This window comes from Rhinatrema bivittatum, chromosome 9, assembly GCF_901001135.1.
Source record: "Rhinatrema bivittatum chromosome 9, aRhiBiv1.1, whole genome shotgun sequence".
NCBI lineage: Eukaryota > Metazoa > Chordata > Amphibia > Gymnophiona > Rhinatrematidae > Rhinatrema > Rhinatrema bivittatum.
The window spans coordinates 91,755,381-91,779,228 of NC_042623.1; positions in this window are offsets into that span (position 1 = coordinate 91,755,381).

Consider the following 23,848-nt stretch of genomic DNA (forward strand, 5'->3'; position numbering starts at 1 on the left):
CTTTGCTTTCTTTCAGGTGCCTTACTGGGATCAGGTACTCGCTCCTCAAGGGCCTGCTCTCACTGCCTCGGTGCCTGTAACCATCTACTTCTGCCTACTGGAATTGTGACCACACAGCAACCAACTTAGTGAGTAATCTAACTTGTCAATCTGTCTCATCTACAGCTCTGCCGCACTGGGAACCTGCAACTGGACTTCCATAACCACCTCTGTGAGACGGGTCTCCTCTGCCGAGGACCCCTAGACTGCTATCTCTGGATTGCCTCACTACTGCCACCTCTGGTGGAACTCATCAGCTGTTCAATAAAAGACACATCTCTGTGTTTGTACATCCTGAGTCTAGCCTGGTACTGTGGCTCCTCACAGGGCTCCTGCCTATGGATGTGGTCATCTCCACAGTATCCCGAGAATCCACTCAAACAATTCTAAACCATAACACTAATATGGATCATAACATCATATAATTATAGCATGGAATATTTTTACCTATATGCATCATCTTGCACTTGTCCAAATTAAATTTCATCTGCCATTTGGATGCCCAATCTTCCAGTCTCACAAGGTCCTCCTGTAAATAGTTACCCAGTTTCCATATGTTCATGTTTTTCTCTTGTATGCATAGTTTACTGTTCTATGTAATGGCACTGCCAAAAAGTTCTATGTAATGACACTGCCAAAAAGTTTTAAGTTATCTGTAAACAGACACGATGTGCAAACGGTTGTCGGTATATAAAAACCTACAAATAAATAAATAAATAAATACAATTATCACAAGCTGCATGTGAGGGCCAGCTAAATAATTCAAGGTGAGGTTTTGGTAGTGGTGTAGGGGTCAGTTTTACATGCAGAGTGAGATGTTTGAACAGCACAGTAGACCTCAGTGAAGATTTGACATCATTTGGAGTCAATGTTTTCTCGCCCTATCAAACTAGGGAGAGAGAACATTGTGAGTAATGACAAACATATGTACGTTTGCAACTATTTTTAGAAATAAATGTGTGTATTATTTACCTGAGTAAATCACATGCCTTTATATGCACAAATATGAGCCATTTATGCATTTGTGTGGCTAGAAAGGGCTTGCTCCCAGCTCATGTCTTCCTATCTGCATCATGGCTGGAAAGAGTGGAGCACTATTGAGGAAGCCAAACTTCCAACTTAGGGAGGTGGACTTTCTTGTGTGTGAGATCATGAAGGTTTAGTATGTCCTGTACAGCCCCATGTCCAGGATGATGTGGGAGAAAATCTTTCACAGCCTCAATATGGTTTTTCACAAATGGTGGAACCAAGATGAGAGCTGAGGGGCCTGCCAGCCAGATCGCCTTCTCTGCAGCATATCGGATGGTGCTCAGCATTATTTCAGATGCAGATGTGGGAGGTGTGGGACTATTGGACAATTTGAATGCTGAAGGCTGTCCAGGTGAGCTTTTTCTACAGGAAAGTCATATAAAGAGCATGTATGTGTTTATTAACTATAACCATATATAGTACCATACATTTATCTAAGTGGTTCCTGTTCAGGGAAGGTCCTGGGCATATGGGCAGACAGGGAAGGCCATTGAACCACCCAAGGCCTCATGACCTCCTGGGGTTCCTGCACAGGGAGGAAAATCCAAATAATTTATTTGCCATAATGCATTTGTCATTTGCCTTTTCCTGTTCATAAGTCAGTCTTTCCATTAAAACACTCTGCACCCCTGTGCAATAGTAGAAAATGTTATACTATACTGAGTGATGGCTGGGAAATGAATGTCTAACCAGGAAACTTTTCTGTACATTACTGCCACACGATCTGTATGCACACAGAAACTACTAGAACCTACTTTCTTGTCACCTCCAGATCCATTTCTTTGTGACAGCTACCATTTCCACCATGGTCCACCCCTTCCAGTACATGATAGCTAGTTATATCTTGTACTCCTAGTTTATGTTTACTCTTCTTACAGTCTAGAGCAGTTTTTAGAGAGAAAAATCAAAGAAACTATTTGAAGGACCAAAATCACACAACATATAGAAAAACATGATTTAATGGGACATAGCCAGCATGGATTTACACAAGGGAAGTCTTGCCTGACCAATCTGTAACATTATTTTAAGGGGTTAATAATCATGTGGATAATGATGAGTCAGTAGATTTAGTGTATTTGGATTTTAACGGTGTTTGACAAAGTCCCCCATAAAAAACTGTTAAGAAAATTAAAAAGTCACAGAATAGGAGGCAATGTCCTATTGTACACTACAAATTGTTTAAAAGATAGGAAACAGAAAGTAGGACTAAATGGTCAGTTTTCCCAATGGATAAAGGTAAACAATGGAGTGCCTCAAAGCTATGTACTTGGACTAATACTTTTTAATATATTTATGTTTTATTTTTCTTCATTGATAGTTTGGGCTCATTGCAGGATATTATAAAATAGCAACTGTACCTGTTCTACGCCCGGGTGGCGAGCCTTTTTTTGGCACATCTGCTCTTGTTTTGAGCCAAATTTACCTAGAAATTCACTGTAAGAGTTTCCCTTCCACATACAGACACTCTCATACAGGCTCCTTTACTCTCTGGCACACACACACATCCCCTCATATAGGCTCCCTCTCTGAAACCCACAGTCAAGCATCCCGCGCACTCCCCCTCTTATCAACCAAGCTGTCTCTTGCACCCCCCCACACCGCCTCTCTTCTCTCACACACACATTCTCTCTCACCGGCATCCTCCTCCCCTCATATAGGCTCCCTTTCTCTGAAATCCACACTCAAGCATCCCCCCACCCACCCTCTCTTACCTTCCATGCTCTCTCTCACACCCTCCCCACCCTCTCTCAGCAACCATGCTCTTTGTCACCCCCCCTCTCTCACATACACATTCTCTCTCACTGGCATCGCCCCCACTCTCTCTCTCTCACACCCTTTCTACCCCCCTCTAATCAGTCATGCTCTCTGTCACACACCCTCTCTCACACACACACACCTCCCCTCATATAGGCTCCCTGTCGCTGAAACCCACACTCAAGCATCCCCCCACTCACCCTCTCTTACCTCCCATGCTCTCTCTCACATCCTCCCCACCCACCTCTCACCAACCATGCTCTCTGTCACCCCCCCCTCTCTCACATACACATTTTCTCTCACTGGCATCCCCCTCATGCTCTCTCTCACAGCCTCCCAACCCCCGCTCACCAACCATGCTCTCTGTCACCCCCCCTCTCTCACACACACATTGTCTCTCACCAGCATCCCCCCCATGCTCTGTCTCACACCCTCCTGCTCTCTCTCACCCTCACCTCCCCGGCAAACATTATCTCTCACCGGCAAGCCGAAGGACCCGCGCCGTTCACGGCAAAGATGAAGGCCTTGTGCGCCATTCACGGTGAAGATGATGGCCCAGCACGCCGTTTGCGACACACGGGGGTCTTCCATTTTCAGCGTGATCAGAAAATAGCAGCATAGATCAGAAAATAGCAGCGGAGACCCCGGCATGCCACGAACGGAGCGCGTCCCGCGGCACACGCTCCTTTCGCGGTGAAGAAGAAGGCCCGGGCGCGCCGATCATGGCACATGGGGGCCTTCCCTTGTTTGCTGTGAATGGTGCACCGGGCTTCCTCCTTGCCGAGAACGGAGCGTGTGCTGCAGGATGCGCTCCGTTCGCGGCATGCCAGGGTCTCCTCTGCTATATTCTGCCTCTCCAGCGATGGCTGCTGTCCTTCCTACCTCTGCCATGTTTGAGCCACCTGCGCCATCTATCGGTGGGCTGGGAAACATGCATCCCGATATAATATAACGCCATCTAGCGGTGGGCTGCAGAACATCCGCGATCACTGACGGAAACACTCCATGCCCGATATATTATGGATGCCTCTATTGGAAACTGGGCTTGATGGACCCTTGGTCTGAACCAGTATCTAGTCATTTATTTATTTATCTATTTATTTATTTGTTTAATGGATTTTTATACCATTGTTCTGAATTCAATTACAGCGGTTTACAAAATAAAAATGGATAAGAGTATAATATCAAGTACATAAAATTATAAATACAGATAGGTACAAAAGTATTAAAACAAAACAATGAAAAATTTAAATTATAAACTTTAAACTAATAAAAAATATAATTGCAATTAAAATAAGACAGAATATAATAAAATATACCTCATTCAAAATTTCAGTATTCTTATCATTATGTCTGCCAAAGTAAAAACTGCCTCATTTTACGCATTGTTCTCATAGGCCTGCTTAAAAGGCCAGTTCTTTAATTCTTTCTTAAAACAGAAAAGTCTTTTTGCAACCTTATTTCTACTGGAAGAGAATTCCATAATTTAGGACCAGCGATTGAAATTGCTCTCTCCTTTACTATAATCAAATGAGCAAATTGAATCAAAGAGACCGTCAGCAGGCCTTGGCTTGCGGATCTTAAATTCTGCTGTGGTGTAGGCAAAAGAATAGTAGCACTCATCCATTCCACCTTGTCATTATTCATTGATTTTTGTATTAAGCTTAAAACTTTATAGTTGATCCTAAATTTTATCGGTAAACAGTGTAATTCAATTAGGGGCGGATTTTCAGAGCCCTGCTCGCCTAAATCCGCCCAAAACCGGGCGGATTTAGGTGAGCAGGGCCCTGCGCGCCGGGAAGCCTATTTTACATAGGCCTACCGGCGCGCGCAGAGCCCCGGGACTCGCGTAAGTCCCGGGGTTCTCCGAGGGGGGCGTGTCGTGGGCGTGTCGGGGGCGGGCCCGGTTGTCGCGGCGTTTCGGGGGCGTGTCGGCAGCGTTTTGGGGGCGGGTACGGGGGCATGGCTACGGCCCGGGGCGGTCCGGGGGCGTGGCCGCGCCCTCCATACCCGCCCCCAGGTCGCGGCCCGGCGCCCAAGAGGCCCGCTGGCGCGTGGGGATTTACGCCTCCCTCTGGGAGGCGTAAATCCCCCGACAAAGGTAAGGGGGGGTTTAGACAGGGCCGGGCGGGTGGGTTAGGTAGGGGAAGGGAGGGGAAGGTGAGGGGAGGGCAAAGGAAAGTTCCCTCCGAGGCCGCTCCGATTTCGGAGCGGCCTTGGAGGGAACGGGGGTAGGCTGCGCGGCTCGGCGCGCGCCGGCTATACAAAATCCATAGCCTTGCGCGCGCCGATCCAGGTTTTTAGCAGATACGCGCGGCTCCGCGCGTATCTACTAAAATCCAGCGTACTTTTGTTTGTGCCTGGAGCGCAAACAAAAGTAGGCTATTCGTGCTCCTTTTAAAATCCGCCCCTTAATGTGGGAGAAATATGGTCATACGTTTTTCCACCTGTTAAAATTCTTGCAGTGGCTTTTTGGAATAGTTAAAGTGGTCTTAAAGTATTCACTGGGAAACCCAGTAGAAGTGAATTGCAATAATCTAAATTCCAAAAAATTAAGGAGTAGATTTTAAAAAAGAATGCGCGTGTGTCGATGTGCGATGTGCGCCGGTGCGCACATGTTATAAAATCATGGGCGGTGTGCACAACGGGGGGGGCAGACATGGGCAAAAATTGCATGGCAAGGCTTCATCCGACTTCCCCAGTTCCCTCCCAGTCCGTTCCAATTAAGAAGCAGACTGGGAGGGAATTTCCCTGCCCCCTACCCTATCCTCCCTTCCATTCCCCTCTCTTACCTGCCCCTTCCTTATCCCTACACTAGGTACCACTATTTTTATTTTATTACCTTTTGCTCCTCCAAAGGAGCTGTAGCAAGTTGCGTGCGCCGGCACAGCCGCAAATGGCCACTGTACCGGGCGCCTCTAGCCCCGCCCCACCTGGCCCCCAGACCGCCCCTCCCCATTCCCCAGACCGCTCTTATGCTGAGGCCCAGCTCTTGTGCGTATAACAGGGGTTATGCACACAACTAGGCCCCTTTTAAAATGTGTGCGCAAGGCCCAGCTGTGCAAATAACCCCTGTTTTTTGCACGAAAGGGCCATTAAAACTCCGGCCTTAAGGTTTGGATCACGGTCTGAAAATCGTTGTAATTAAGTAAAGGCTTCAGTCATTTTAACAAATGCAATTTATTATAGCCTTCTTTAATTTTAAGGCTTATGTGCTTTTTCATGTTAAGATCATTGTCAAATATTACTCCAAGATCCCGTGCATAGGTGGAAGACTCAATTTGTATTAAACCGTAGTTAAAAGAAATAGGCGAATTCAAAGAGACTTTTCTGTTTAGCAGTAAAATTTCAGTTTTTTGAGTGATCAATATTAATTGCATGTGTTTTAAGAGGCTGTTTTATAGCAGCCTCAATGAGTTTAAGGGTTTTTTCTGTGGATTAATTAATCGGAATCAGTAGCTGAATATCATCTGCATAAATATAGTAAGTGATCCCCAGTCCTGTTAATAATTTACAAAAAGGTATTGAAAAATATAGCAGACAAGGATGAACCCTGTGGGATCCCAGAAACAAATTCAATTTTTTTGGAAAGGGACTTATCTAAGATAACCTGACATGAGCGATCCTTGAGGTAAGCGAGAAACCATTGCAGGTTAACACCACTGAGTCTGATTACATGCAGTTTTTGCATCCGGACCTGATGGTCAACAAGATCAAAAGCAGCTGATAAATAAAAAAAAATCAGAAAATTTGATTAGCCATTATCAAAGCCTCTTAAAATAGTGTATGTTAAGGCTTATAGAAGTGATTCAGTACTAAAATGCTTTCTAAAACCAAATTGGGTAGGACATAGTATGTTGTTTATTTCAAGATATTCTGACAGCTGTGTTTGCACTACTTTTTCTATGATCTTGGCAATACAAGGCAGATTTGAAATTGGTCTGTAATTATTTAAGTTATTTCAATCAGTGCATTTATTCTTAGCCGTTATTCTACTGTGCATTTTAATTGTGAAGGCATCTTTCCTTCAGTCAAAGGTAAATTAACAATGGTAAAGTTAGGCATCAAAACATTAGTACCTTTATTGGTAATGTATTGCAAGGATGGGTTGCTGAATTCATTCTCTTTAAAATTGACTCAATTTCTAAAGAAGATGTAGTCACAAATCTGAAAAGGAGGAAAGATTTGTAGTTAAATTTTGAATCTTCTCTTTAAAGAAGATTGCAAATTCATTATATTCTTTTTCTGCTATCTCGTAATTCATTCTAAGATTCAGTGGATTAGGGTTTGTCAAGTTTTGTACTAGAGACTACAATACTCTAGGATTAAATTTGACATTATGAATTTTTTTGGCATAACATTTTCTCTTTGTATTATTAATCACATTTCGGTATTTAGAAAGAAGAGCCATGTATATTGCTAGAGAATAATTGGAGCAGTTTTTCCATCAGTATCTTTCTTTCCTTCTCAGGAGCCTCTAAGTCTCTAATATCCCGAGTATACCATGGGGTGTTAAGTTTTCGTTTGGATAATTTTTTGTGAATGAGAGGGCTTAGTTTATCTGCAATCACTGAGAGAGTGTCTGCCCACAAAGAGACTGCTTGCTTTATGAATGCTATCTAAATCTAAATTATTGATAGCATTAGGTAATAGTTCCATGAAATCATCCAGATTAATGGGTTTATGGTAGGAAAATGAACAATCAGGAATTATAGAAGCATAAGAACATAACTTTAAAGACATGGTTGCATGAATTAAATTATGATCTGACCATAGGACAGATTTGGTAGACATTACAATATCATCAATTTTATTAGTATTAACAAAGATTAAGTCAATTGTGTTTCCTGCTTTATGAGTTGACTTTTGAACAATCTGATCCCAACCTAGGGCTGAGAAAGTATCTAAAAAGTTGTCACATGCAAAAGATTTGGGTGTGACATCAACATGGAGATTAACATCTCCTAGTATAAATATTGGAACATCATCAGAGAGATTATTTGCTAATAATTTGATTAAAGAAGAGCTATTATGATCTAATAGACCAGGGGGACAGTAAGTTAAGCTAACCTGCAGAAAATTAGATTTAAATAATAAGGGGTGGCAATAGATAGTTGAATCTGTTTTAATTTTAATACTTTTTTGACAAGGAACATCAGACCTTCCACTTTACAATTGTTCCTAGGGATTGAAAAGACATCATGTAACATGGAAGTTATTTGATTAGTTAAGACGAAGTCAGATGCTTTTAGCCATGTTTCAGAAATAACATATAGAGGGAGAATACTCATTTAATAAGTCATTAACTAAAAGTATTTTCTTTGTTATTGATTGAGCATTAAACAACAATATGGAAAACAAAAGGCAAGGTATAACTGAGCTTTCAAATATTAAAGGAACTTGACAAAGAGTTCTTGGTCTTCTGTGTTTGTTTGAAGATTTATATACATTAAACTGATACTTTCCTCGATTTAGTACAGAATCTATCTATTTCATCTGATAATCGGTACCCATTGTTCAGCTTACTTTGTACTGTTGATGTCACCAAGGAATTGGGATGATGGAGGGCTTATTATTTTCTCAGGGCAACACAAAGGGGTGCAGAAAAGGGCATGCTCCTTGTGTGTGCTCCTTCTGTACGCAATGCACAGTGCACGCGGCGCCTCCAGTGTTGCACTGACATTTTAATTCCTGCACCCCTTGATGACATTAGGGGGGGCAGGTGATGACCCAGTTCCCGGGCAGCACTGGCGGCAATCCGGCAGGGAAGTGAAGCAGACGGCAAGGCGGCAGAAAGCAGGAAACTGCGTTTAGCTTCAGATGTCAACAGAGGCAAGTTGTTAGAGGTTTAATGGTGTTTTGCCTCCGGTGTCGCACTGACACTTTAATTCCTGCACCTCTTGATGACATCAGGGGGGGAGGACGGTGACCCAGTAAGCGGGCAGCACTGGCAGCAATCCCAGCATCTTATGTTCTTATGTTCATCTACAATGGAGAATCATGTTCTATCCATGCTAGGACATTCTATTTTACACTTATAGGTACATTTTAAACATTTTATGTGCCTAGTTTCATAGACAGAGAAATAGTTCTGTTAGGTTGTAATTTTGGAAGCTTTATCCTTCTCTAGACAAAAAAAGGAAAATAAGGAAGTTTGTAAGCTTTTCCACCTGAGCTCACAGGCTAAGGTATTGCTTCCTCTCATGGTGTAAATCCCCAGCAAACAGATTACTGCTGCTATTCTAAATGTCACCAATAATACCCTCTATCATAGTTTCATAGAAAACTGTCTTCAGTAAGTGATTGCCATTAGTTATAGGACAGAACATCAGCTCTTTAGGCACATAACTACTGTATCATTTCAATGTAATTTACTTTAAATTTCAAACATTTCTAGTTAACATAATCAAGTGGTATGAAATCTTCTCTTAAAATGGCAAGTATACAGCTCCAGCTCAATTGGCACTTAACAATAGCCCTTTTACCATATACACAATCGTTTTCAGCAGGGAGTTTTTTAAGGACCATCCGTTGAGAGCACAAGCTCACACATGTACAATCAGTAGACATCAAGGTTCTATCTCTTGAGATGTTATTTAGCTAATATACAGATGTTACAGCTAAGCTGTTAAACTTGAAAAACAGTTGTATGCAGGCACATATTCTAGACAATTCTATTATCATTCCAGTAGAAATGACATCTGTAATAATAATTAGCATGGACAGCAGGAAAGAAAAAGTCCCCCTCCCACCTCTATTAACTACCTCCCCTCTCTCCCCTATTCCTCCTATCTCTATTAACACAAACCGGACTCAGCACAGTTTATCTTTAAGGCAACAAACATTTATAAAAACATTTACAGGCTTGATTTTTAAGCTTTTTTCCACATATACCCAGAATGGGAATAAACCTAATAGATGAATTTTCAAAGGAGTTAAGAAGTAACTGTAACATACTATTGAATCAATTTTCTAAAGACAATGTGAATAAAATGCATTTATACAAGTAAAACCCAGTTTTATGCCTGCAAATCCTTTTAAAAACTCAGCCCTTAGTAAATAAGGCCCTTAGATTGAAACCTCATAGTCACAGCATACACCATGCTAGGAGGGAAATCTCTGGGAACACACTCATAACAATGAGTAAATTAAACCATCCTTTCCATGGGATAGTGAAACCTTAGTCTGCTTTCAATATTGAATTGGCCATAAAAGACTATCACAATGATGTCCCACCAAGAGAGACAGTCAGAAGCCCCAGCCCTTGCAAAATTAGCACCATAGCATCACAGAGATCCTTTTCTTTCTGTTGAAGAGTAGGAATGGCTTGACTTCCAGCCCAAAGCAGATACCTATAACCATTGAAGCCAAGAATAGCTTCCAACCACTACTAATCATCAGTTGTATCAGGAGGCAGGAAGTCAACCGTCATGGCACAAATCTGTCCCTGCACACACCATTTCCCAATATATTTAGCCAATTGTGTCACTCATACAGATGCCCAACTTCTACCTAGGGCCCAGCAGTGAAACCTAACAGGTGAATTTTAAAAAGCTTACTCGAGCAAAAAAGACGATTTGTGCACTTATCCCAGTAGAATGCAAGCAATGGGTATTTTATAATGGTGGCATAAATGCGTGTATATAGCATATAAAATGGACATGTCTGGGGTGTGTCAAATGTTACGTATATACTGATGTATTTTACAAGCGCCAAACACATGTCCAGATATGAACTTATGCATGTTGATTTACTTCAGCTCATCTACGCGTACACTTAAATGCTTGTCCTTTCCATTCGTTTTTGGCAATTGGTAGCTGGGCTCCTCCATGTGAGTGGATGCTGGTGCAGGCCTCTGAGTGCGAGGGAGTATCTCAGGGACAGACATGGACCACTGGGAAAGTGTGGGCCATATGGGGGGAGGGGACATAAAGGATAGATTGTGTGTGTGGGGGGGGGGGGAGGTCACATAGTGTTCTTTGGATAGATAAGACCATGCTGGTTGCCTCCTGGGACATATAGGTATATACTGGGGTTTGAGAAAAAGATAGGGAGGATATAGGACCATAAAGGCTTATAAAGGGGGAGTGCCAGTGTTTTTTCCAGCAACATTCAGGGATTAGCTATTCTGTATTGGAAACTCCCTTTTCAATATGACTCTACTGACCTATGGGTACAGAAGTCTATATGGTTGAGGAGGGAGAGAGAGTAGATTTGGAGGAGGAAGTACCCCTTATACAGGGTATATAGGATTTGGCTAAATTATTTGGATCTCTAAGAGGAGCAAGTAATGTGCAGGTTCAGGTTCAACAAGGGAACCATATACTACTTATGCCAGCAGTTAGAGAGGGATCTGGAACCAAACACCCAAAGGGGCCAGGCCTTGCCAGTACATGTCAAAGTGACAACTGCCCTTGCATTTTTTGCCACTGACAGCTTTCAAATACCTCTAGGTGTCACAGCTGACATTAGCCAGTCTGCCACCTCTGTGTGTATAAAACAATTCCTGGATACCTTGCCCAGGTGAAAACACCAATATATGTATTTCCCTAGGAGAATACATCAACAACAAAATATAATGCATGATTTCTATCAAATAGCACATTTCCCCTCTGTGTAGGGGGTTATCTCTTGCACTCACGTCCCTAGAAGGGCACCAGGGGAAGATAAGGCCACCTATTTCAACCACAAGGGCTTTCAGTCCCTCAAAATGCAGGTGGTCTGTGACATCAAGGGTATCATTCTGGATATAGTCCCCCAGTTTCCACGATCCATTCATGATGCCTACATCCTCTCACAGTCAGGAACACATGATTACTTCCAGGAATGACACATCACCAAGGGATGGCTTCTAGGTAGGTTTGTACATATCACTACCAGCATCCTGCTACTAAATTTCCATCTTTTCTACCTTGTCCAGTGAGTTGCCCACTGGGAAATCACAATGCATATGTAACTCTGGTCTTCTAAGTTTTCTTCCCTAAAGGTGACTGAGGATATCCACTTAAAACTTGGCTCATGATCCTTGTGGCAACACCATTGAGCACTGCCAAAGCTCGATACAACAAAGCCCACAGGAAGACCAGGGCAGTCATAGAGAGAATCTTTGGCCTACTCAAAACACATTTCTGCTGTCTAGACAGATCAGGGGGATGCCTTCTTTACAACCCATCTAAAGTCTGTGAGATATTTGTAGCCTGCTGTATGCTACATAACTTGGCCAAAAGAAGACATTTATCTCCTCTAGATAGACTGGAGGAGAATGTGGATGGAGAGGAAGAGAGGAAGAGAAGCTGACTCAGGAGCAATTGCAGGAGATATTGGCATGAGTCAATGACAGGCTATACAAGAAAGGATCACTCTTATGCTCAGATATTTTAAACACTGATTGTGCATTTATTTATATGTGCAAGATATGAAGACCATTAAGCTCCAGTTTAGTGCTTCCTTGATTGCCCTCTTTTTCGGACAGTGGGAAGCTTGGAGCCTGTCGTACACTAGGCCTTACACTCCCTTGCAGTGGTATGCTGTCACTGATAATGCTGCCCACAGATAGCTGTGGAAAGGGTTCCAGCATGACCTGTGAAGCAGTAGAGGGGCAGCAGTAGAGGGCAGAAGCTTTTCCCTGAGCTGGTGGCAGTGGTGGTAAGGCCTCACACTGCATGGCAGGAGGTGTTGGTGGTAGTGGTGGTCCCAACAAAGGAGGTGGTGAATGGATGCCTGGAAATAGAGGTGGAGCCACTGGTACTGGTGGAGCTGTAGGCTGGGGATGGCACTGTTATGGTTAAGCAGTGTTTGGGTCTATTAGCTCATAATAGCTCTTCTTTAATCAAATTATTAGTGGAGGCAAGATGGCCGCCTAGATGTAGTCCCATGTAAGACACCGGAGGAAGAACGCTGTCCTTTTCTTCTACTACTACAGAATAAAAATGCCTCATACTAAATGAAAGGGGCAACTAAGAGGTGACCACACCTATGGGGAAGAACCCTGTGAGGTGCCACAGTACTGAGCTAAACGCAGACGCACAAACACAGAGTTAGTTCTTTTATTAAACAGCTTGAAGTGTACCAACAGAGGTGGCAATAGTGAGGTAGTCTGGATGTAGCAGTCTTAGGACCCTCAGCAGAGGGGACCCTTCTCACCTCGTTGGTATAGGGGAATTCTGGTGTAGGTTTCCCAGCAAAGCAGTACTGTGGATGAGATAGACTGAGAGTTATATTACTCACTAGATGGTTGCTGTAGGTATTCGATTCCACCAGGTTGAAGAAGTTGGTAGCGGCACCGAGGCAGGGAGATCAGGCCTTCGAGGAGCGAGTACCTGACCCCTGGAAGGCACCTGAAATAAAGCAGAGGGCCCCCGAGGAGCGGGTACCCAGGTTAGCAATACCCCGAAGGGCAGAGAGAGAGCTTCCAGTGGCAGCATGGAAGTGGCAGAGGAGCTTAGACCGGCTGAAACCAATCCTTTGCTAACTCAATGAGCTAGCAACTTAGTACAGGCTATATACCCGGATGGCATGATGTCAGTAGAAGGGAACACCCCCCGAGGTTCACGCTAATGCTGGAATAAAGATGTGGGTGGCGTGCGTGTGCGCACCCTAGTAGGCCCTTGGGAGGAGCATGGCAGGAGGCAGCACCATCACCGTTCCAGGGATGCCGGAGAGATTGGCTTGTAGACGCAGTGGCAGCCATTTTCCCAAGAGAAGCGGGAGGAGCCGTGAACAAGGTGAAGCAAACGGGGTGAAGCCATCTAGCACCGATGGACGCCTGGTGGTTCAGCAATTGCTGTTGATGGATACATATAGTGTCCCATGTAATGGAAGGGTGGGGCTGGTGGTGGTGGCTGCCAGGGTGGTATTCTGTGAAGTAGTTCCCTCCATACTTCAGTCTAGGTATCTATGGAATCCAAAATCCCTCTCATCACTACCTGTTGTAGGCCCTGGATATCCATCCATAGACCACAGATTTCGCTCCCAAGCAGACATCGATGTCCAGCATGGTCCTGTCAGCTGGTGTAAGGTCCAGATACTCTTGGGGCAGTACCACCACCACCTCCTCCTCTTCAGAATCGACAGCCCGATGTGGTTCAGCATCCCTCTAGCAGACATCTGGTGTTGCTGAGCCACTACCACCATCATGTTCTCCTCCTCCTCTTCCTCCTCCTTTTGCTGATCTTCTGCAACTCCCTTATCCCTTCTCACTCTCCTCCTCAGCGGTTGCAGGCAGCACCCTTGAGTGCTGTCTTCTTCCTTTGGAGTGACTTGGTCCAGCTTCTTAATTCTCCTCCTCACTATGCTGCTCCCCTGCAATACAGAAAAAATGTGTTCACTTGAACATATATGCACTGTATTGCATCTATTCCCACTCAGGACTCTTTCATATTAGTGAGAGACCTGCTCTATGATTTCTAATATAGCACCAGCTGATACACCACTCACTGTGTAGCAAGCTTTCCTGTGTTACAGACAGAAACCCTAGAAACACCTGTTAGTACCTGCAAGCTATGCCATAGAGAGGACAGAGTTAATGGGGTGGCTCTGGAATCGGGCTCCTTAGTAACCTGTAGGTTTTCTGATTGTTGGTACTGAGGCTGCAGCATCAATTTGGGGGTGGGAGAACAGTGGGGATGGGCTGCCAATGCAAAAGACTTGTTCAGTGTGGTGGATCTGGAAATAATATGTACATAACAAGACAGAGACTACATGTACACAGAAAAGCTGACTGTCCAGATATGCAATTCTAATACATCTATAATTCAAGCTTCTGCCATAACATTGCTGGCCTTTGGGGTTAGAGAAAGACATTAACAAAGCATCAGTAGAGGTGCCATGGCCTACTAGGGCATGATGGTTAGTATATCACACATATGATAATGACCTCTTAATTTGGATAACATACACCCACCACAGCTTCTGACTCTATATGCAATAGTTCACCTTGCTACTGTGTATGTTGGAAGGTGTCCAAGTTGTGCACACGACTCACAGCTGATTCAGATATGGTGCTCAGCACCAATCTTTCTGCAGCAGTAAAAGTGACCTGGCTGTGACAACCCTCAGCATTCAACCTGGAGTGCTTTTTCTTGACCAGCCATCTGAGATCTTTCCACTAGTGGCTTAGCTCATTGCTGCTGCGATGATTATGGAACACTCCATTGACTCTGTTCCAGATCTGTGCCCACACCTGCTCTTTCCTATAGGACTCCACTTTCCTGGATTGGGGGCTATACAGGATATTCTTGACCTTCATCACTTCACTTACTTGAAGGTCCACCTCCCTGGGGAGGAAGTTGGGCTTATGCAGTAGAACACCTTTCCTCTCAGTCATCCTGGCAGTGGAAAATGTTGTGGCCATATAGCAGCACCATAAATACTAACACACAAATTAGCGTATATATGGACATGGACCACGCGAGGAGGTTTTACATGTGTATTATTGTTAAAATTCATAGCATTATTCTGTGTATTAATTAGTACACATGTGTAAATAAGTTTTATTTATATGTGTAATTCAATCTTTTGACAACATTGGTGACCCAACTATTAACCTGAGTGAAAGTGAAACAGCTGTTGACAATTGAACTTCACATCAGCCTCCAGGTATGAGTCCAGATGTCAGGCTTACCTTAAATTAGGTCTCTCAGCTAGTCCTTAGCATTTACCATATATAGAAGATGCAGTGGTGGAATGAGTGATTGCCTTCTAGAGATGTGAATCGTGTCCTCGATCAATTTCGGCTGGGAGGGGGAGGGAATCGTATTGTTGCCGTTTGGGTGTGTAAAGTATCGTGAAAATCGTTAAAATCGTGAGCCGGCACACTAAAACCCCCTAAAACCCACCCCCGACTCTTTAAATTAAATCCCCCACCCTCCCGAACCCCCCCCCCCAATGCCTTAAATTACCTGGGGGTCCAGCGGCACACTAAAACACGGCAACTAAAACCCCCTAAAACCCACCCCGACCCTTTAAATTAAATCCCCCCCCCAATTGCCTTAAATTACCTGGGGATCCGTAGCGGCGGTCCATAGCTTAAATTACCTCCATAGCGGCGGTCCGTAGCTAAATCGGGGGAAGGGGGAGAGCAGGAAAACCGGCACACTAAACCGTGTAGTCTTCAGCCGGCGCCATTTTGCAAAATGGCCGCCGCAAAATGGCGGCGGCCATAGACCAAAACGATTCGACGCAGGAGGTTGTTCCGGACCCCCGCTGGACTTTTGGCAAGTCTTGTGGGGGTCAGGAGGCCCCCCCAAGCTGGCCAAAAGTTCCTGGGAGTCCAGCGGGGGTCAAGGAGCGATTTCCTGCCGCGAATCGTTTTCCGTACGGAAAATGGCGCCGGCAGGAGATCGACTGCAGGAGGTCGTTCAGCGGGGGTCAGAACCCTCGCTGAACGACCTCCTGCAGTCGATCTCCTGCCGGCACCATTTTCCGTACAGAAAACGATTTGCGGCAGGAAATCGCTCCTTGACCCCCGCTGGACCCCCAAGAACTTTTGGCCAGCTTGGGGGGGCCTCCTGACCCCCACAAGACTTGCCAAAAGTCCAGCGGGGGTCCGGAACAACCTCCTGCGTCGAATCGTTTTGGTCTATGGCCGCCGCCATTTTGCGGCGGCCATTTTGCAAAATGGCGCCGGCTGAAGACTACACGGTTTAGTGTGCCGGTTTTCCTGCTCTCCCCCTTCCCCCGATTTAGCTACGGACCGCCGCTACGGAGGTAATTTAAGCTGTGGACCGCCGCTACGGACCCCCAGGTAATTTAAGGCATTTGGGGGGGGGGTTCGGGAGGGGGGGATTTAATTTAAAGGGTCGGGGTGGGTTTTAGGGGGTTTTAGTGTGCTGTGTTTTAGTGTGCCGCTGGACCCCCAGGTATGTTAAGGCATTTGGGGGGGGGGTTCGGGAGGGTGGGGGATTTAATTTAAAGGGTCGGGGGTGGGTTTTAGGGTGTTTTAGTGTGCCGGTTTTCCTGCCCTCCCCCTTCCCCCGATTTACGATTTTTTGACGATAAATCGAGGGAATTGGTATTGTATCATGGCCCTAACGATTTTTGACGATTTAAAATATATCGGACGATATTTTAAATCGTCAAAAAACGATTCACACCCCTATTGCCTTCAGCTGGGAGCTTGGGTGTTTGAGTCAGACAAAAGCACATGAAGTCTGCATGTCCTATTTTTCAAATATGCTATGGGAAGGATACAGGTAGGTGTTACAGAAGTTCTTGTTTTGGTGATCTTTGAAGAGATGACCTTACGTCATCCATAGTAGCGGTTTTCCAGGTAACATTTGTGAGCATGGAGGGAATTAGGTAATGTACAGTTCATAATGAAGACAGCTTTTTTTTTTAAACAGATAGGCTTAGCATAGCATGTGTTTAGGAACTGTACTATAGCATTTAGTTTCTCTTACATCTTTGGGCCATGGGGCTAAGAGGGATCTTAATAGGACTTTTTTAGAATACTATTATACTATTATTCACACTCTTTACATGTTTGATGAGCACATGTAGGAGAAGGGCTACAGGGGGATTGAAATGCTGGATCACAGGACTGAGGAGGAGAATTGGGCTTTGTCTATTCATAAGGCCTGGTCTTCTCTGCACCAGGGCCGGCGGAACCACTAGGCGAGCTAGGCCTGTGCCTAGGGCGTCGAGACTTAGGGGGCGCCGTGGCAGGCAGCAGAATTTTGAAAGGGCAAAAATTGCCCTTTCAAAATTCTGCCAGCGCCCAATTCGCCCTGCCTCCCACCCTCCCGATGGCCCCCCTGGTGGTCCAGTGGAGGGCCCGGGAGCGATCTGCCGCTCCCGGGACCTCGGCTGCCACTAAGCAAAATGGCTCCGGTGACCTTTATCCCCTACCATGTGACAGGGGCTGAAGGCCACCGGCGCCATTTTGCTTAGTGGCAGCCGAGGCCCCGGGAGCGACAGATCGCTCCCGGGCCCTCCGCTGGACCACCAGGGGGGGCGTCGGGAGGGTGGCACTGGGGGGGAGGCAGGGAGAGTCAGGGGCTGGCTGCCTGCCGCGGTGCCCCTTGTCTCGGCGGCTGGTCTCCGGCTGCACCGATCTTCCTTTCTTCGGCCACGTGATCAGCTAGACCGGCTGCGCCGATCTTCTTTCTGTGTGTATGTGAGATGTGGTGTGTATGTGAGAAAGGAATGGTGCTTCTGTGTGTGTGTGTGTGTGTGTGTGTGTGTATGTGATGTGTATGTGAGAAAGGAATCTGCCAGTTAAAAAAAATGAAGTGTGATAATACATATACCTCAACTTTTGTGCTGATTTTGTTGAAAAGTTGGATGAAAAATGAAATTACTGAATTTTAAGAATCCCTCTGCTGGAAAATAAAATTTGACAAAGTGGGTAGAGACAAATACTAAAGTAAAAAAAAAATTAAAGTATTTCAAATGTTCATCTCAGCAAAATCACAAATTTAAGATACTGATGCCAGGTGGGGTTTTTTTTAAGCATAATTTAAGCATGAAGACTAGAATAGTTTCAATCTGAAACAGTTTTGCTTTTTTTTTTTTTTTTTTTAAGCCTTTAGAAAATGTATATTTTTAAATGACCAAGACTGGAGTCTTCCCATTTAAAAGGGAAGTTGACTAAGGATGTCTTTCTGTTCCATATCTCCCACATGAATAATGATAGTTTGAAGAAAGACACTTGCTTTATTGCCTGAAAGCGTAAAACAAGAGAAGCTGTACGGTGTAGGTGGCTGTCCCTTCGGAGGACAGAACCTGAAGGAAGGGTGTCATTTCGCCTTCTGATAGGAATGTGGTTTTCTTATTTAATGGTTGGGAGCATCACTTTCACTTTTAGTAAAAGTGAAAAATGCTGCAAGTCTGAAAGCAAGGTGCTTCTGTGAGTGTAATGTGTATGTGAGTTAGTGAGGGTGCTTGTGTGTGTGCGAGATAGATGGAGCATGGTTTTGGATGGCTTGTGGCTGTGAGAGAGGGCATGTGTGTGATTGAGCCTGTAAGTGAGATAGAACGTGTGTGATTGAGAGCTTCTGTGTAAGTGAAATAAAGAGAGCATGTGTGTGATTGAAAGCCTGTGTGTAAGTAAGAGAGAGCGAGAGCATTGTGTGATTGAGAGAGACTGGCCAGAGAGGTGACTGGTATGTGTGTGTGTGTGTGTGAGAGAAAGAGAGAGAGAGACTGGTTGGGGAGATGATTGATGTGTGAGAGACAGAAACTGGTCCTGAGGGTGTGACTTGTGTGTGTGTGTGTGTGTGTGAGAGAGAGAGAGAAGAGACTGGTTGTGGTCCCTAAGGAAGAGGACTGTGAGGACAGCTTCAGCAGCTACTCCTGCTTCTGGTATGGCCTGCAAGGGAAAGGAGGAGGAGAACTGCTGGAGAGGGTAAGTAAAGGTGGCTTTTTAAGTTCATTTTTCTTGATTGACTACCATTTTAATTATTGGGTATTATGTGATGTGTCTGCTGTTTGAAATATTTTATTGGTGTTTGGTAAAGCTTTCAAAATTTGCATTATTCTTTAATTATTGGGTATTCTATTCATCAGCTGTTTTGAAATTATTTTATTTGTATGGTTTTATAATTATGATTAATGATTTATATATCTTTATATTATTGATTTGTTTCACAAGGAATGGTGAAATTTTTGTTTTTCCATTGTTACACTGTATAGAGTTTGGCGTGATGCATTTTACAGTTCAGTTTTTGTCTGCACGTTTCTGTTTATACTTTATGTGGCTTTATTCTGTATTTGATGAGGGTCTGTCTCTGCTCTGTATGTGTGACCACGATGAGAGATTCTGCTTGCATATAGTGTCTGTATAGGGATCATTAGCAATCGGGTTTGTTTTGTTTCCTCAGTAGGTGGTGTATTGGTATTATAGGACCCAGTGTAATATTTACCCTTGCTTTTTCACAGGTAGGGTTATTGTTATTTGAATCCTTGGTGTTATTACTGTTATGTTACGATGGGATTGTAGTATAGATTTTGAGTGTCTTTTTTGCGGGGTTTTGTGTTAGTTCACAATGTGCCTGACAGTGGAAGGTGTTTGTGCTGCTGTTACTGTGAGGCGACACCAGAATTTGAAAATATCTTTTAGTATGATGAGCTGTAAGGGAAACATCCAAGCTCCATTGTTTGGGGGAATTTCAGTGGATGCACAGAGTTACAGAACTGGAGGTGCAGGATTTATATTGACATTCTGTCCCTTCCTATATATTCCTGACTTCACTCTCATAGCCATATAGAATTAGTTGAATGAGGCTATCAAATAATTTTATAGTGTGAAAACTGGCCAGCTTTTTAAAATTACGCAGAAGAGCCTTTGGACTTTTTTATTAACACTTTTTTTTAATAACCAATTTTAAAGCAGGATCCATGCTATAGAGGTGGGTGTGATGAAGAAATGTCATTTTGCCCCCCCCCCCCCCCCCAATTTCTTCTGTCTAGCGACACCACTGATTTTCTGTGACCTTAAGCATTAGTACAAGAAGGATTAAGGGGACAATGCTGGAGAGGCTCACAAATGCATTAGCCCCCGGGCACTGGAGACCCTTGGTGCACCACTGGGTGCAAGCCATATGGGGCCGCAAGCGGTGGCAAAGAGGAGTGGAGATTTGGCGGGCCGCGAGCAGTGCCTAACCTGCTCATGACCGGAAAACCACACAGTCAGTGGGTGTGATCGAGAATGAGGTAGGAATCGGGGCCGAGACCGGGGGATGGCGGTGCAATGGGGGGGAGGGGGGGCACAAGGGAGAAGGCTCGCCTAGGGCGCCAAATCCCCTTGCACTGGCCCTGCTCTGCACTGGTTACTCTGAGCCTACATCATCATTCTCCTTCCATACTATCTTCTCCCCTTTTACCCTCATTTGTGTGGTCATCAATCACAGAGGCAACAAAGCCAGGGGTGAGAACCTAAGAAGATGGAAGGCAACTCACCCAGGAGTGTTTAAAGCAGTGGCCCAGAGCACCATTCATGAGTTCAACAGTTTCTGACTATTGCTAAAGCTCTCCCTTTGTGTGTGTGTGTTATGTGTTCTGCTATGTAAGCCACACTATGACCCCCTTCCTGTTCTTCTCCCAGCAATACAGGGTGAGAGCAAAGGGGAAGGGGCATGAAGATCAGAGAGCCTAGAGAAGAACAGCCCTGCAGGTTGGCATCTTAAGCCTACTAAGAGGTAGAGGAACAGCAGTACTGGCCATTTGGTCACTAAATAGGCCCTAGTTGCCACTAAAGAAAAGATAGCAACACGTGCACACCTCATCTCTTTGCAGATGCCTCTAACTCCCTCATGAACTAGCTTATTGCCTGTTCCACCATCTACCTTCCACTCCTCTATTCATCAGTAGCTGCATTCCAATTTTTAAGAAGTGGCATGCTTTCTGTGTCCCTCAGGAATGCAGAAATGTGTGAAGGTTGCATTGCAAATGTATTTAATGTTGTTTTATTTTTCAGGTGAATATCAATGTCATCACTCATCACTGATGTATGTGGAGATGGTGATTCCACTCAGAACTTCCTTCCAGTGCAGATGCATCTCATGTCTGCATGCCTCTTCTCTTTGCAGATGGCTTTCCTTCCTTGACTATTGGCACATTTCTTTAAGGTGAAATAAACTACCTGAACTGCTAACACATGTCTGGAGTTGTTTTTGGTTTACAGTCTATTCTTCCTTTTGAAGTTAGTTCATTCACACTATATACTCCCTCTCCCAAAACACTTTCCCTCTTCCCCCACTCCCTCCTTACTCCTCTCAGTAGGTACTCAATATTTATTTATTTATTTAAAACCTTTTCTATACCGGTGTTAGTGTGTACATCACATCAGTTTACATCATAACAAAATGCTTAGAAAATACATTTAACAGGGGTACAACATGGTAAGGACAGGGTATCCTGTACACTCTCCTTTGGCAGGCATGCAAGGCTGTTCTGCTGCCATCCTCCTCAGAAAAACATGGAACTCATGCCTGCTGAGCTGGGTGGAGGTATAGCAGATGAAGCAGAGGGTCATGCATGCCTACCTTGGCCAGCAAAGCCTGTCTAGTCTGGGTCTCTGCATCTCTAACTCCCTGCGCAAAACAGGGAGGAGGCCCTACCGAAATGGGAAAGGAGTCAGGAACAGTTTTAGGCCCAGAGTGTACCTCTTCTGGGATGTGTAGCTCGATCATCACCGCTTCCTCCCTAGGTGGTGACAGACATGGGGAAGGAGTATCTTGCTCCTCCCCAGCAGTGACTGCTACTTAAGTGGGGGATGGTGCTAGCTAGTGCCTCCCTTATGCACTAGCTGCACTATTCACAGTAACCACATTCAACTTAACCCCATTGGTAAGATGCCCACTGGTTGAAGGACTGCTGCAGCTCCCTCTAGGCTCTTCTTATCTACTGCAGGTTCCTCTTCCGCCCAGGCATTGGGAAGAGGTCTCTTTCATATGTCACCACCAAGAACGCCAGATAGGCATAATCCCTAGATGTGAAATTAGGTTACCTGGCTCGTGCTGGCAATTTTTCATTCCGCACCCAGGAACAGGAAGTCCTACCCTTGCGTTTGCGTGTACATGTGCACAGAACAACGAGCACCTGTGTAGAAAGTGCATGGATCTGCATGCATGTACCCGCATGTATTTCAGTGAAAACATATGCGTATTTCACATTGTATGTGCAAATATGCACAACGATACAAAATACATTTGCCTTGGCATGCACACCCATAAACACGTGTTTATGGGTGCACCTGTGCTCCTTTTAAAATGTACTCATAATTTGCTATGGACTTTCCCAGCAGACACCAAATTACTGCAGATATAAATACCTGCTAGGGATTTCACCTGGATATTTGCATTAAAAATATCCAACCTGACCTCAAGAGGATGTACTTGCTTTGATCTGTAAAAGCCTTGACAGTCCTCATTACCAAGTCCTGCTCCACTGATAAATGTATCTATCCAGCTGTTCAATTTAATTTAATATCTATCTACTTCCTTTTCAATAAAAACTACCTAAAATGATTTACAAGCCAATAATATAGAACTATATCACTAACTACAGACCCCCACACCCCTAATTGCAACCTGTATCAAGCAGAAATGTAATAACTGAATCACTTGAATCATGCCTGGGGGCCTTTGTTTTCAGTTTTTATTTTATTTTCCCTGAGAATTTTAATATTATGACAAAAAAGAGCAGTGGAAAAATGACATTGTTATAACAAACAAGAGAATAATCAGTGGAAAAGTCATTTTTTCCATTGATTTGTTTTTGTTATAACATTGACATTCTCAGGGAAATTAAATTAAAAACTGAAAACAGAGGTCCTTAATCATGACACACTGATAGAGTTATTGTGCAACAATTTGCCCAATCTGACATGCATGAAAAGGACAAAGCATGCTGTCACAAAAATCATATGAATTCACACTTACTGACAAATATACATATACAGCCAGGCAAAAGTCCAAAAAGTCAATAAACGTGGGCTTATTTGTTTGACTACAGATGGTCAAGGAGAGATGCCCTAAATGCAAAGTGCACATCTGGGCTAACCTGTTATCCAGATGCAGCCATCAATGATGTTAGGGACAAAGTGCTCCAACTATTCCCCCAACCATAAAACAATGTTTTTTTTTATATCCTGTCCAATTTCTGTTAAAAACACCAAAGCTAGGTCAGTCTACACATAGGTAAAAATGAAACAGTATATATTATACAATGAATCTCTCTTATTCTGTACTGTTTCCAAAAGTATGAATAGGTAAGATTAATTATGCATAATTCTCTCCCATTCCCCTTACATTTCTTTCATAGTTCAAAATAACAATTCAAAGAAGATACTTACAGGAGTGGTAGCAATCATTTATTTATTTATTTTTAACAATTTCTATACTGTCTCCCTGGACCAAAAGGAGTGCCCGAAGCGGTGTACAATACTAAAGCAACATATACAGCTTTCCTAAAACAAAAACAGTCCCACTAGATTCCAGCTTACTTTATACCAGCCTGCTTTGATTTCAAAGTATATCTTCTGGGTGCAGAAAATGGCCTGAGAGCACCAGCTGGATGTAACAGG